Genomic DNA, 15,463 nt, shown 5'->3' on the forward strand with positions numbered 1-15,463 from the left:
GTCCTCTGTGGAAGGGGTGTGAGTTCTCACTCCCTACATACCCCAGATAAACAAGTGAGGACACATCTGCCTCCCCTGCCTGCTTAGGGAACACCTGGTGCCACATTTTGTTCACACACTCTACAGTTCCATGTGAACTCCGGCAGTGCCAGGAAGTGTGCTGCTTTCTTGCCTGGGGTCTGGATTCAGGCTGACTGCAGTTTGAACTGTGTCGCAGGATCTTCAGCTGTAAGACAAAACTAATAACTTAACCTTGCAAGATGTGCGGAGGGAAGTAGAGGGTGCTTTTGCAGCACTCAGTAAGCTCTGTGTTGAGGGGCTGGCAATGGAGACCCTGGTCTGCCCTTCATTGCTGAATCAAGACCGTCTTCTGTTTCCTCATCTCAGTCCCTTCCTTTTTCTCTGAGAAGAGTTCCTGCACATTCTTTAGCCTATGTATGCAACTAGTGTGAAAGGTGAGGTTTCTAGTCTCAAAACTCCAGTCGGTTCTACATATCGTAGGCATTCCAAACAGTCTTTATGGTCTCAATATCCTACAAGGCTGCACCTATAGTGGTGGGGATGGGACAGGATCTGTGCTTGCTTCCCAAGGTCACTGGGATTTCATCTCTGTCACATCCTCCCCATGTCCTCTCCCTACTGTGACGCCTGGTCTTAAAGGATATGCACTTCTATCAGATGGAGACCTTGTCCATAAGGTCTAGGTACCAGGTGCTCAGGGAATGGTTATGGAGCAAATGACTTTGAAGTTCTGGGGAAGGCAGGAAAAGCACAGAGTTAGGACAGTTACAGATGAAATGCAGGGGGCGCAGTCCATCTGCTCTGGTTTGACTATGAACTGTCCCCATAGCCCCATGCTCAAACACCTGGTCTCTAGCAGGTTGCCCAGTATTGGGTAGTGCCAGTCAGGTGTTGTTGTTGTTGTTTTTAGTCGACTTGACACAAGCTAGGATTGATCATCTAAGAGAGAACCTCGGTTGACAATGCTTCCATTAGATTGATCTGCTGGCAAGTCCACGGAGCATTTTCTTAATCTGTGATGTGGGAGGGCCCAGATCACTGTGGGCGGTGCCTCCTCTGGGCAGGTAGTCATCCTGGGTTATAGAGAAAGCTGAGCACGCCAAGGGGAGTGAACCAGTAAGCAACCGTGCTCTATGGCCTCTATTTCAGGTCCTCCCTGACTGTCCTTCGTGGTAGACCGTGTGAGCTGTGAGACAAAATAAACAGGTTCATCCTCAGGTTGGGTCGGGTCTGTTTTATCACAGCAACAGAAAGTACGTAGGAATGGGATGTAGCTCAGATGTACAGAGGGGCTGAGAATTCTAGGCCATTCATCTTCCTGCCAGGGCAGTAAAACCAGCTGCCTCCTGCCCCAGCTGCACGGCTACACCTGCTTCGGACACTCCAGCACAGTGCTTTTCCATGGCGATGGACTGCACCCTCCCAGATCAAGGGCGGAAACATCTCTCCTCCCTGATGTCAACGGATGACCATGCTGAGTTCGAGTCAGCTTTCCTTCACTGTGACAGAATACCCCTGACAACCGAAGCAGAGGAAAGCTTATTTTGGCTCTGAGGTTTGGCTCTGTTTGGGCCCATGGTAGGAGCATGTGACCAAGGAGGATGTGGTCACTCCATGACCATGCAGAGAAGGCGCCAGGGTACCCGTATCCTTCTTCGGTTCTATGTTGCCCATAAGCTAAACTTCTCTAACAAACCACTTCCCAACCGTGTCACACACTGGAGCCCAGGTGTTTCATACATAGATCTGCAGGGTGCTTCTGAGACCAGCACTGTGCATGTAACAGATGTGGGCTGAGGAGCTGACAGTGAGGATGTTCGCAGTCTGCCCAACAGGTATATTCTCCCAGAAAATGGAGATCTTAGCAATGATTTTCAGGTCTCTAGCCAACATTATAAAGGAATTATCACCACATCACAGCTGCTGACTGTCTGGTTTCCTGTGCATTTCTACAACACAGTGCTTTGGTGGAAAAGAATTATGTTTCTATTAGATGATCAAAAAAAAAAAAATAGCAGAAGAAGATAGAGATGAGAATTTTTACAACCAGAACAGTCAATAGAAACCAGTCAGCATGAGTGTTGGTCCCCAGGGCTGGTGTTTGCTCTTTCTTGAATCCCACCAGGTCTTACTGCTTTATCTCCCTAACCTTTAGGGAGTAAAGTCCAGAAGGACAGAGTGCACCCACAGGCCTCTCCCACTCCTACCCCCAAGAGACTTCTATGACTTCGCAGACCCCACTGCAGAAGCCTGAGCCTGCCTAGCAGAAGTCTCCAGTGCTTTGTGCTCTCCTGGAAGGAGGAAACGGAGGACCATTTCTCTCTTTAATATCATTTCAGGAGGAGGGAAAAATCCCTGAGCCACAAGGCATCGATTCAGAGAACCTATTTTGTTTACTTGCCTCAAAGCCCACACGAAGCACAGTCCTCATCCAGCCAATGGCTTTCCATGTTCCCACCACTGGACAGCATTTCTTCTGGGGTTTCTTCCTCTCCCAGGTCAATCCCAAAAAAGGAAAATGGCGGTTGCAGCAGGGCATGTGAGCCAGGTGAAGAAAGACACTTTCAATCTGAAGTTAAAGTGTCATTTAAACTTGTGTGATCTGTTTTTATAAGCAAGGCTCTCCTGGGCTACACTTGGATGATGATGCAAAAATAATTCCAGAAAGTGGGGGTTTGGGGATTAGGAAAAGAAGTTCAACTGAAGGACTTTCATTTACATTTCAAAGGTGCCTTGGCCTCTGGAGGATGTTTGTGCTCTGGGGCTGACTGAGGTGGCCCTGTACCATCCTCTTCCTCCTATTGGAAGACCTGTAAAGTCTGGTGGGGAATCAAAGGCCCTTGGCACACCAGTGCCACTTTCCAAGTGGCATTTCAGAGGCAGGCAACCTAGGAGACAGCCAGGCCACCGGGCAGGAAGGTTCCTTGTGTCCATGATGTATCTATATCATGAGTAGCGTGTATTATACACTGGGTAAGAAATCACAACCTACATATTACAGGACTAGTTTGAAACTCTGCCTGCCACTCAGTTCATTTAGCTGTTCTTGGGCTGATGCCAGGGCAAGCCATGCCTCGGAGGAACAGACAGCCAGTAAGCATGGCCTCCAGGGACCAGGACTCTGCGGTTCAAGAGACAGGCACGGTTGGTGGTCCTGTCTGCCTCTCCGGGAGGTGGTGGTGGGGGCACAGCCCTCCTCCCTCTGCAGCCTGCAGTTGGTCCAGATGGGAAGGACACTTCTGGGGATAACCTGGAGACTCCTCTGTCCCTGAAGGCTATCTGCTGGCACGATGTGCAGGGCAGGCGGATGCGCGGCGGGGCGGGGAGCGTGGCGCGGCCAGGGCGCTTGGCCCCTCCTGGCTGGAGCTGCGCGCACGGCCGCCTGGCGCCCTTCCAGCGCGGCGCACTCACGCGGGCGGCCGAGGAGGAGGCTCCAGCCTGACTGACGCCTCTGGAGCCGCTGTCTCGGTCCCGCCGCCGCCCGGCCGGCCCTGCAGCTACCCGCACAACCGGAGTGCGCGGGGGCACGCGTGGCACTGCGCGGACAGGTAAGCGCTGCCATGCCGCGGGCGTGGGCACTCGGGAAGCCCCTGTGGTCCTCGGGCGTGGGGCTTGGCTCTCCATGGAGCCTGGGTGGTGTCTGTAGTGTGCGAGGGCTCCGCGGCATCCTGGCACCTGGAACACATTGCAGGACGCGTGGCCCGAGGCGTGGGCAGGGATGTGGGATGCGCGTGGGCAGAGTGCAGAAGTGCAGAAGTGTCCTGCACCTAGAGACAGTCACCCTGGAGCTCAGCTCTGGGAAGTAGCCCTTTGCTGGGGAGAGTGACAGGAGAGAGGCTAGTGTGCGTAAGGTAGTCATTGTGACTCTGGGGGAGATTTTAAAACTCCAGGGCACCCTTGGCTACGAAGGCTTATTTCATATTCCTGTAATTTTTTTTCTTCTCTGCTTACCTTTGAGGCACACACAGTGAGAAAGAGAGGGAAAAAGTTAGGAATGTTAAGTGTCTGTAGCTAGCACTTGGGTTGTGTTTGTCTTCTCCTGGGCCTACCATTGGGTGCCAGCGCTGCGCAGACGGGAGGGGGGCGAGGTGGGGACAGATGCAGGCGACTGACTGACGCCGGCCTTGTGGGAGGAGGAGTGTGGGGAACCTTCTTATGGGTGGCTAATCGCTGCACTTCTTACTCCCTCCCCTGTCCCCTCCCTTGACCATGGCAATTGAAAATGATAGTTTTGAGGTCCTCCGTTAGCATATTTCTGGGCTGGAACTGGTACTCATTGAGAAATAACCTACAAATGATGTGGATCTCTTTTTGGAAACAAATTGTATGTAATTCGGTCGAATGCACAGCCACAGAAGACTAGGAATCACTTTTCCTTTTAGGATGACCGTTCGGTGGTTTGCTGACTTTCTGTAAAAAAAATGTAATTAGCAACCAGAGTGGAGAATAACAGTAGTCTTCGGCCCTTTAAGTGATGCCTCTTCCTAGGCCATTCCCCGGGAATATTTGTGGTTGTGAAATGTGCTAGCATGCCTGTCAATGAGAGGGAATGCCTTCGGATGTTTACATGGAAGGACTATCCATCTATATGTAAAAAGGAAGTCAAAATACAGCCCGAACCCACTCTATAGCAAATGACTAGGATTCAATGCTCTGCCTTTAGAGAACATGATTCTGGATCACTTTCAAGTCTGTGGTTGGTTATTCAAGGACATCGCTGTTAAGAAACCGGGGTGGCGGTTTATAAATAAGGAACCTTTAAAATATGATAAGATTATCAAAGCGCCAAATATTTCTGAAAACATATGTGTAGTGGCAAGGTTCCTTGATGACAAGGCGGCTTCCTGCAAGCCAGCATCTGCTGAGTCTGTCCTGACACTAAGGTCCCCACTTTACTCTTCGTCAGGGTGCTCCCCTCTCCTCCCCTTGCCCCCTACCTCCAGCCAGTTTGAGCTATGCTTTGGAGAATGCTTGCACAGTCTGGATCCAGCCAGCTCACTTAACCAGTAGCATTTTCTGAAAATCAGAGACAAATTAAAGTTAACCTCAAGCACTTGACAAGTCTTTTAAAGTCAGCGAGAGACACTTGGTGTTTTCTTTATTAAATAATTTTTTTTCCTTTTACTGACATATTCCCCAGTTAATGAGCAAATCAGAAAATATTCACCAGTATCCAAGCTACTGCATCTCTGATAACCTAAGACAGAGGAAGGAAAAAGAAACATTTCCATTATAGGAAACTTCGTCACAGTTATCTAAGCACTGCAGAAATGGTAAATTTTGTGTATCTTTTCTGATCATGTGGTCAAATTGGAGGAGAGAAAAAAAAACCCCAAGAAACTATTCTTTCATATCCATGAAAGAATTTAATATCAGCTTTACAAATAATGGAGCTCTGATGGACAGGAGTGCAATGTGTTTTGCCAAGCTGGAGAGAGATGGATGGTCACTGCCTGCCGCATTAAGGCAGCTGATTACATCTGACCTTCCCTCCCTCTCTAGTACAAGAACACAGTCTCATCATCATGCTCCTATATGATCTAAATCATACTTACCCAGGGGTATGCTCCAGTGGTGGGAAGCTCAGGGCTATGATAGAAACATTCCTGTTTTATTTTTTGAAACATGGCATTAAATCCTAATGTTTTAACAGAGCTTAGTGTGGACTTCTGTTTATTCTTGTGCGGACCGAGGAATTCAGAAACGGCTGTATCCAGAATAAACCAGTAAACTGGGTGGAGGTTGAAAGTGCGGATCCCCTCAAATTGTTGCGATCCTCGACTGTTGGGGTGTTGGTCCCTTTGTGATTTTTGTCAGTGATTTGGAAAGTCGCCTAAGTTTTATTTTGATGCCGTGAGCAGGCAGTAGGGTGTTGTGTTAACCTGGTGAAGGTCTGTGTAAGAACAGGGACAGAGTAAAGTAAACAGATATTCCCTGGCAGTGAACTAACCTCTAAAAGCAAATACTCCTGGAAATTATGTCTGTGCCGACCCAAGTCATTAGGATTTTAAGAATAATGCCAGCATTAAATGCTATCAGGACCATGACAACTGGGTACTCATCTTGATGTGTCTTCACCCTGCTAGCAGTTGAAACCTAGATTCCCCCCTGGTCTGCCTCACACAGGGTGCCCTCTGCCAGACTTACTTTTTCATGCCTCCCATTGGGGTTTCAAGAGTGAGTTACAGTTTCCCATGCACACCAGACTTTCCTCTTATCGGCCTATTTCCCTGAACCTAGGCTCAGTCTCAGAAAGCCTCTCCCTCTGCCCTCGTCTCCCACCAGAGCCCCGTATTTGCTGGACAACTCCTCATTTTGTAGATTCTGTCCAAGTGCTACCGGCAGGATTTTCTCTGATAACCTTAGTGGGGGGGATGTCCTCCGGTGAGCCCTTTGACTCTCCTGTGTGGCTTTGCAGAACATGCTCTAACAACACTTACTCTTCCTCTCAGGTGGTCCTTAAAGGTCAGGAGGGAACTGAGCTTCCTCTGCCTTCTCCCCCTTTACTGTTGACTGCAGTGCCTGGCTCAGGACTCGGTCAGTAGATATTCATTAAGTGAAAAACTCTCTTTATTGAGGCCGTTCCCTTCTGAAATAAAATCTATAAGAGAATTTTACCCGTAGACTAGGTCTTAAAAGTCCATCTTTCAAAGCCAGTGTGCAGGTGAGCTGAGGACTCGTGCAGAAGTGAGGAGTTGATGTCAGCCCAGAGGGGAAGGCATCCTGAGCTCCAGTCACCCCAGGTGGGCCTCCCCTGGGAACACTGTGGCTGAGCGGTACAGTCAGTCGGGGAAAGCTCAGCTACAACTGTGACTGCAGTGGAAAATTTCCATAGCAGATTCACTATATACACAATGGAAGCTTTTTAGAAAAGTCCAGATTTTAATACAATATAGCCACCACAGAGCGCTTGCCTAGCAAGCGCAAGGCCCTGAGTTCGGTCCCCAGCTCCGAAAAAAAAGAAAAAAAAAAAAAAGAAACTCTAATATGATTCTAACAACAACAAAAAAATGACTGACACAGTCCACTGGCTCCCCCTCAAAATTGACGGTGTGTGTGTGTGTGTGTGTGTGTGTGTGTGTGTGTGTGTGTGTGTGTTCAAACTCCTGGTTTGAACTTTTACTTCGTTCGAGCTCGATGCTCAAGGATCCTTAATAAGCATCAAGGGCTGCTCACCGACCTCAGCTGGAGTTAATGCACGGGAGGGTGAAAACTAGAATCTGGGTAGATATCAGGCCTAGAAGACACAATTGATTGTATGGTTTTAATTGGGAGGCTCTAATTAACTCCCAATCAACCTCATAAGAGTCAGAGATGCTGCATTTAAAAACTTGAGTCCAGCTTGGTTTAAAACAAAGTGCGCGAGTATTAAGGGATGAACTGTGAATGTGCATAGGGCAGGACTGCAGCCCTCAGAGGGCGTCGCACTAAAAGCTGTCTGGTTTCCTGCCCTTCTTCTGAAGCCCATGTTTAAGTTAAAGGGAATAAGTGTAACCCATGAAATAAATGCCAAGGAGACTTACATAGCTCTGTGATTTTTCTGACCAGTGTTTGAGTTGCCCTTAAAACACTAAATATGAAATTCTCTCTCTCTCTGCCCCTCTGATTGCCTCTCTCCACTACCCAGTCCCTTTCTTTATTTCCTTTTACTTCTTTCTTTCTTTGCTGCATTCTCTGCCTCTCTGACTGGCCTTCTGCAAGCTGGGGTGGAACTTTGCCACTTCTCTTCTCCATGTTGGGATTTGTGTGTGTGTGTGTGTGTGTGTGTGTCTTGCTATGTATCCCCTGCTGGCCTCATATTTAAAGTGATCCTTCTGTCTCAGCCTCTCAAGTGCGGGATTGCAGTCCCGTGCCACCAGGCACGGCTGAACTTCGGTTGATACCTGACCACGTATAAGATTGTAAGGTGCAATGATTGTTTGCAGGAGGTTTGGAGACGGTGGGTACGTGCACACTGGAAGAGCTTCAACTCCGTGACTGAGGGAGGCCTTCTAGACAGAGCAGGTTTTCTGTCTTCAAACCTAACTTTAATCCGTGGCCTGTGTCCCTCTGCAGGGCCTGGGCTTTTTGTTGCCATCCCTCAGAAGCCTGTTTGGGGTGAGCGTGCATGTGCTTTTAGCCCCATGAGTGTGCAAATCTTTCTTAAGGCGCCTGAGTGCTCAGCAGAAGCATTGTTTTCTTAAACGTTCGGAGCTAAAATTGCCGGCCTTGGCAATGCCATCTTCCAGAAACTGATGCTGACCCAAGAAAGGAATCAAAGAGCCTACCTATTTTCTGCTTTGTGGTAGATGAGTTGACCTCTCTTATCATTCATGCTTCATTATAAATTAATGGGTTCATCTTTTGGTTTTCTGAGAATCAGAGAGAAAAGAGTTGGCGTTTGGGAGGAGCAGGGAAAAGGGCAGGTAATTTTAAAGGTAGCACATTAGTGCTGTTGGGACAGTGTGAGGCTTAAAAGGGTAGGGAGGAGAGTGCTGTAGAAAGTGGATTGCTAGATGTCCTCAGGAGGCAGTGTCTATTTGACCTGACTTTAGCAGAGTACAAGGTCCTTAAGCCACATGACTGTCTTAGCAGACTCACTAAAACCCTAACAGCCATCTTGTCTGTGGGAAAAGGAATCTTTATTTGAAAACGAGTTACCGAATATACGTGCAAAGCGAGACCACCAAGGACCAGTGACTACTCAGAGCGATGATTGAGGAAATCAGTGGCAGTGAACAGGGACAGTGAGGAAAATGTACCCCGTGGAGAAGATTTCAGGGCCCGCCCTCCAGCCCTTCTGTGTTTTCTAGGGGCAGTAGAGCTTCCTCCTCAGGAGTGTGAATTGGACCAGAAGTTGGCCATGTAGAGAGCTTTGTGTACATGAATGCTTTGCTATGGCTTATTGACTAATTATGTGTGTGTACAAATGGGCCATTCGGTGCTGGCTGTGTTTGCAAACAATGACAGCTGGTGTACTGATGTCATTTCAGAGATGTGGCGTTCCCTCTGCCTTCTGTTGTGATTACCTCTCAACCACCGGTGGTGAAACATTCGGTGTGATCGGGTTCTGGTTTTTTGAACTCTGTTATGTTGATTCCTAAATGTGAGGTTATTGTAGGTGCAACATCAGGTGTAAGTAAGGGGTGGGGGATGGTGCTTTCCCCTTCTTTCCACCTTTCTTTGATCTATAATCACTGGATCTGAATTGCTTATTAGGCCCAACCAGGCTGTGTGTGTGTGTGTGGGGGTGCTCCACAAAAGAAGAAACAACATAAAAAAATAATGCCCTGGACTCTATAGACAAGGTCACAGACATCGAAGGAGACCAGAAAGGCAGATCTGGGAAGCTGTGGACCCAGGGTGGGGACCTGTGTCAATTTAGGACCTGGGCTACCCTTACACTCTCAGCCCTGGTCAGAGATTTTTATTTTATTTTCTTTTTTCCCCCAGGAGGCAGCAGTCAGTGTAGAGCTGCGTGAGTTGTCAATGTGCTGAGGATATAAGAGATGGAGCAGGACGTCTGTAGTTGAGCCCCTGCAAGGCTCAGGGACCATGCAAATGTAAGATCATAGGATGGGGCCGAGTGCTGTGAAGGGCCTGCTTTCTGGACATGGCGTGGCTATTGGACTCCAGTTCATAGCATCCAGGGCTATATGCACAAGGTCGAGCCCACTGAAATTCCTGCATAGATGGGATAGATGATCTTTGAGCCCCCCACCCCTTATTAAAGAGCTGAAGGAAGGAGAAACATTCATTTTTGAGAATATGGCCTGCTGTTTGGATTCCCATCCTCCAGCGATGTCCCCACACCCATGCACATGTGGCGGTACCAGCAGGATCAAGTGGGGTGTTAAAGAAAAACAGACATGGAGTTGGAAAGGGGATATACTAGAAGGTTTATGGGGGTGTTGGGTGGGGGAAATGAGGGACATATGTGATCATCCCTTTGTCTATGTGTATGAAAATTTCAAGAATAAAGAAAAAGTTGAGGATATGACTGGAGAGAGCTCAGTAGGTAAGAGCTCTGGCTGCTCTTGCAGAGGACCTACGTTTCAATTCCCAGCACCCATCTGGCAGTTCACCATTTGTAACTCCAGTTTCAGGGGATATGGCGCCCTCTTCTGGCCTCTGTGGGCATCACATGTGTGTGGTGCTCAGGCAAACAGGCAGGCACACACCCACGTAAAAGGAAAATAAATAAATACTTAACAAAAATATTAGCCAGGCAGACGCCTTTAATCCCAGCACTCAGGAGGCAGAAGCAGGTGGATCTCTGAGAGTTTGAGGACACCCTGGTCTACTGCCAGCATGAGTTTCCGAACATCTGTAGCTACACAGAGAAACTCTGTTTCAAAAAACCCATTGGTGTCTTGTGGTTGGCCTCCTTGGGAGGACTGAAAGGTCATAGAGATTAGAAATTGCATGTCATCTTGAGCCACCCAGCCCTGTCATAGGCACAGGTAGGTCACCCTTGATTGTGCTTATTTAGTTTCTGGCTTCACCTGCTTTCCTTCCATTCCCTGATAGCTTGGGGGGAAGGGGTTGTAGGTTATAAGAGAAGAGCCCAGGGAATTCAGGATTATTCCTTTGGCAAGGAAGAACTATTGATTTTTAACATGCGGCCAAAAGACAACTTTCAGAGGGTTGGGATAGAAAGGCTGGGTAAAGGAGGGACAAGAAAGACAGTCTGAGGTGCTTCTAATGGCCACAGTGACATCCAGCAGGTCAGGTGTGGTGCTGGCTAAGGCACCTTCCCTGGAAAGCAACTGTAACATGGTTTGCTAGGGAATTGTTTGTTTGTTTGAGACAACGTGTCACTGTGATGCCAGGCTGGTCATCCTCCTGCTCCAGCCTCCCACGTGCTGGAAGTATAGGCACATGCTATTGCCCTGAGTTATTAGTGATTCCTCCACTCCTCCCGTGGCCAGGAACTCAGCCACACACACACACACACACACACACACACACACCCCAACACACACACACACACACACACACACCCCAACACACACACACACACACCAACACACACACACACCCCAACACACACACACACACACACACCCCAACACACACACACACACACACCCCAACACACACACACACACACCCCAACACACACACACACACACACACACCCCAACACACACACACACACACACCCCAACACACACACACACCCCAACACACACACACACACACACCAACACACACACACACACACACACCCCAACACACACACACACCCCAACACACACACACACACACACCAACACACACACACACACACACCCCAACACACACACACACACACACCCCAACACACACACACACACACACACCCCAACACACACACACACACACCCCAACACACACACACCCCAACACACACACACACACACACCCCAACACACACACACCCCCCAACACACACACACACACACCCCAACACACACACACCCCAACACACACACACACACACACCCCAACACACACACACACCCCAACACACACACACACACACCCCAACACACACACACCCCAACACACACACACACACACACACACACACACACATCCATGTTTAAAAGCATTGCAATCTTATTTATAGATGTTTAAGCCTTTTCAGGGATTCATATTCAGGTCAGTATTCTGTATAAGACCATTTAAAGCAGGTAAACTATTAAATGCCCAGAAGTAGTTGTACGGACTGTGTAAGTCTGCCTTTTTAACAGATTTATTATAGGACACTAGCAAAGCAGTGAGTTTTAGAGTGCAGGGTGAACCGATCACATGACATTTAATAAAGCAACAGTTTATGTCATTGATAAAACTGCACTTGGCCCTTGACTCACTCTCCATTTCTTGATGGTGTCTGCATGCCAGGTGGCTTGGTTAATGGCATTGGGGAGACTCTCAGCTTTTAACGAATACAGGGACGAAGAGGCCTGTTTGATGCTGTGGGAGCTCAGTATGCAGGAGAGATGCTAGCTGCTGCTTCTGGAGGCCCCTGGGGAGGGTTTCCAAGAAGTCTGCTTCCTGAAGGAGGAGCAGACAGAGAGCAGGTAAGGTCGGAAGGTGAGGAGCTTTGGAAGCTAAAAACAGGCGTGCACACACCCGCCTCACATGGAAATAAGCTACATAGAGTACAAACGGAGGGGTGGTGCAAATGCAGTACCTTTAATCCCGACCCACAGAAGCAATGGTGATCCCATTGTGTTGCAAGTCACGGCAAAGTATCACGTGGGCTATACCTGGACCTGTGTAAAATGAGGAGTAAATGGCCTGAGGGATCCAAACAGGAGGAGGATACAGGGGCGTTGCCTGGGACACCAGGATTCGGTGCCCTCCGGAATGTGGGGTTGAGGAAAAGAAGACACTGTGCTTTCCACACCCGTGGCCAATGCTCCAGTCCAGCACCTGTGAGAGCAGCCACGATGGAGCAGCAGCCCAGCAGCCCCTTCTGGCGTCTGCAGGAGACTCTCTTCTGCTGGTTGGAAAGCTGGGATGTCACCTAACAACTTTCTTAAACTGAGCATTAAATTTTACTAGCATTCCTTGCTTTGGCCCTGATGTATTTTTGAGGTGGATTTCGTTGGTTTTTTGTTTGTTTGTTTGTTTGGTTTGTTTTGTGGGAGGGGGTTGTTTTTTTTACTATGACACTGAGGCAAGCTAGCAGGTCTCAGGGGATACAGCATCCTCTGAAGGCACTGGATACAGGTGGTGCATATACATGCATGCAGGCAAAACACCCATACACATGAAAATAGAAATAAATAAAAAAATATAGTTTATATGAACTTCAAATATTTTAGTCTTTAATTGTGTAGTATGATGTAAATGCGGTTGGACCCATAATACTTTCACGTGGTCAGCTCTCCCCTACTCCTATTTCAAGAGGGACCATGTGGTTAGCTTTGGAAGAATGAAGTTCAGATTGTGTGGATCTTCCATTTTGAAGTCTTGGAGGTTCTGAAGTACTGGCACATGTGACTATCACACTATCTGGTTTTCCCCTTTGCCCCCAGAATACTTATAGTTGCCTTAGGAATGTTTGTAATATGATGTTTTAGTTGGAGAATCTTTTAAAAACGATTTATTTGTTTTATGTACATGACTGTAAGCATGCACTATGTGCGTGCAGTACCCGTGGAGGCCAGAAGAGGGCATTTGCTTCCCTGGAACTGGAGTTTGGGACGGTTTGAGTCACCATGTGAGTGCTGGGAATCCCTCCCTTCCTTCCTTCCTCCCTCCCTCTCTCCTTCTTCTGTTTCTCCCCTCCCTCACCCCAATGCTGCTTGAAGATCTTTTAGAGTTTATATCTGATACGGAAACATAAAGCTGAGCAGTATTGATTAAAGCTGTATAAAGTTGTTGTCAGTTGGTTCTGAGGTAGAAAACAGAACTCATTAAAAAAAAAAAAACGAATCTCTCTGGGGTTTAGTTCATAATTCCTCTTTCCCTGGGCGTTGAGGTGAATGTTATTTTTAAAGTGGCACTTTGCTCTAAACCCCAAACCACCGCCATCAGAGGAAACTGATATGTTTACATGAATCTGCATTTAGTGAGAGGAAGAGATCTGAAGGGCAGGCAGAGCGAGCCAGCGCTCATCGCTCATCGGCCTGAGGCCTTCTTCACAGAGCAGCTTGGAGAGGGATCAGCCTACAGGGATGGCTATCTAAAAGATTCCCCTCGCTTTTTACTTCATCAGCCATTCAGGCTTCTGCGTAACCACGACACGTTATTTTACAAGAATTAATATTTATTAAAAACATGTTTAACTCTGGCAGAGAGAGGAGGAGAAATCCCTTGAAGGATAACGGAGCCATTTGACACCTGGAATGAAATCTTTATCATGTAAAAATGTGTTTACTGTTTTAACCACTGTTGAGTTTAAACTTGCCTGGCAGCGTTAAGCAGGCTCTTGCAGTGAATCTGTCACCACTGCCTGTGTCAGAGCTTTTCATCCTCTTAGACTGATGTTCAATACCCTTTGAGCAATGATTCCCATTTCTCCTACCGGTCCACTCTGGTCACTTCCGGTCTGTGTACTGTCTTTATGAAACCTCGATATTCCACGCAGGATGAATCTTCATCATTCATCCTTAGCGTCTGCTTTGCACCGCTAAGCAGTGTTCCCGAGGTTTGCCCACATTGAAGAGCATGCCTTTCTCTTCCTGTGACCGGAAAATAGATACCTCAGGTGTGTGCGCAACACCTCTGTATCCATTCAGCTGTTGATAGCTGGTTTCTGCCTCCCAGCTATTGCGAATCAAACTGGCTTGGATACCAAGCTAGTGAGCATTTGCTTTTAATTTGGGGTACACACTTAGGATAGTTTGTCGAGCTGTAACTCTGTGGTCAGCTAAGGAATGTGTCCATGGTTGCCAAGCCATTTTTTCATCTCTTCCCACAGAGCTGACCTCCGAGTCCACTGTCACCTCAGGTACTCTCTGTTTTGCTGGTGGTGGCCCTTCTAATATGGGGAAGCCACGCCTCTTAGTGTTTTGATTTGTGTCCCCAGTGATGCTGGTGTCTGGCATCATGGGCTTGTCACCTTTGTATCTTCCTTAAAGACATGCGTATTTAGTACCCAGTGTGATGGGAGTGGGTACCTGTTGAGCTCCAGTTCCCAGAAAGGCTGATGGGTCATTTAAAGCTATGAGTATAAACCAAGCATGAACAGTCTGGAGAGGTGGTACAGCGGTTAGGAGCACTGTCTGCGCTTCCAAAGGTCCTGAGTTCAATTCGCAGCAACCACATAGCAGGTTTTTATGCCAGGATCTGATGCCCTCTTCTGGCATGCAGGTGTATTTACACATAGAGCACTCACATGCATACATACATACATACATACATACATACATACATACATACATAAGTCTTAAAAAGAAAAAGAGAAGCCTGGTCAACAAACAAGACTCTAAATCAAGGAAAGAAAGGAAGAAGGAGGGCTGGAGAGATGGCTCAGCGGTTAAGAGCACCTGACTGTTCTTCCAGAGGTCACGAGTTCAATTCCCAGCAACTACATGGTGGCTCACAACCATCTGTAAAGAGTTCTGATGCCCTCTTCTGGTGTATCTGAAGACAGCTACAGTGTACTTATATATAATAAATAAATAAATCTTTAAAAAAAAAAGGAAGAAGGATAAGGGAAAGAGAAGATGTCTAACTAAGTGTTTTTTCCCTCTATTTTCTTTTTCTTTTTGTGAGACTAGGTCTATGTAGCCCTGGCTGTCCTACATAGCTCACTGTGTAGACCAGGATGACCTCAAACTCACATAGCTCAAGTTCCAAGTTCTGGAGATTAAAAACAGTTGACCCTACTTTCAGCTCCTGGGTTGGTTGGTTGTTTGTTTTTTAGACAAAGTCTTTATGTAGTTCAAACTCATGGAAGTCCTTCTGCCTCATCCCCCAGTTACTCTCACCAGAATTACAGGAGTGGAGTAACACAATGTAT

At 47.6% G+C, this 15,463-nt stretch overlaps 1 protein-coding gene across 1 annotated transcript in view; it reads left to right on the forward strand.

Moving 5' to 3' along the window:
• The first annotated feature begins 3,420 nt into the window (after positions 1-3,420).
• Smad9 (SMAD family member 9) overlaps positions 3,421-15,463 on the forward strand; it is a 49,810-nt gene continuing 37,767 nt past the window's right edge. The window contains exon 1 of the mRNA NM_138872.2: positions 3,421-3,569. The gene's annotated coding sequence lies outside the window, so the exon portion shown is untranslated. The remainder of the gene's footprint in view (positions 3,570-15,463) is intronic.

This window comes from Rattus norvegicus, chromosome 2, assembly GCF_036323735.1.
Source record: "Rattus norvegicus strain BN/NHsdMcwi chromosome 2, GRCr8, whole genome shotgun sequence".
NCBI classification, from domain to species: Eukaryota; Metazoa; Chordata; class Mammalia; order Rodentia; family Muridae; genus Rattus; species Rattus norvegicus.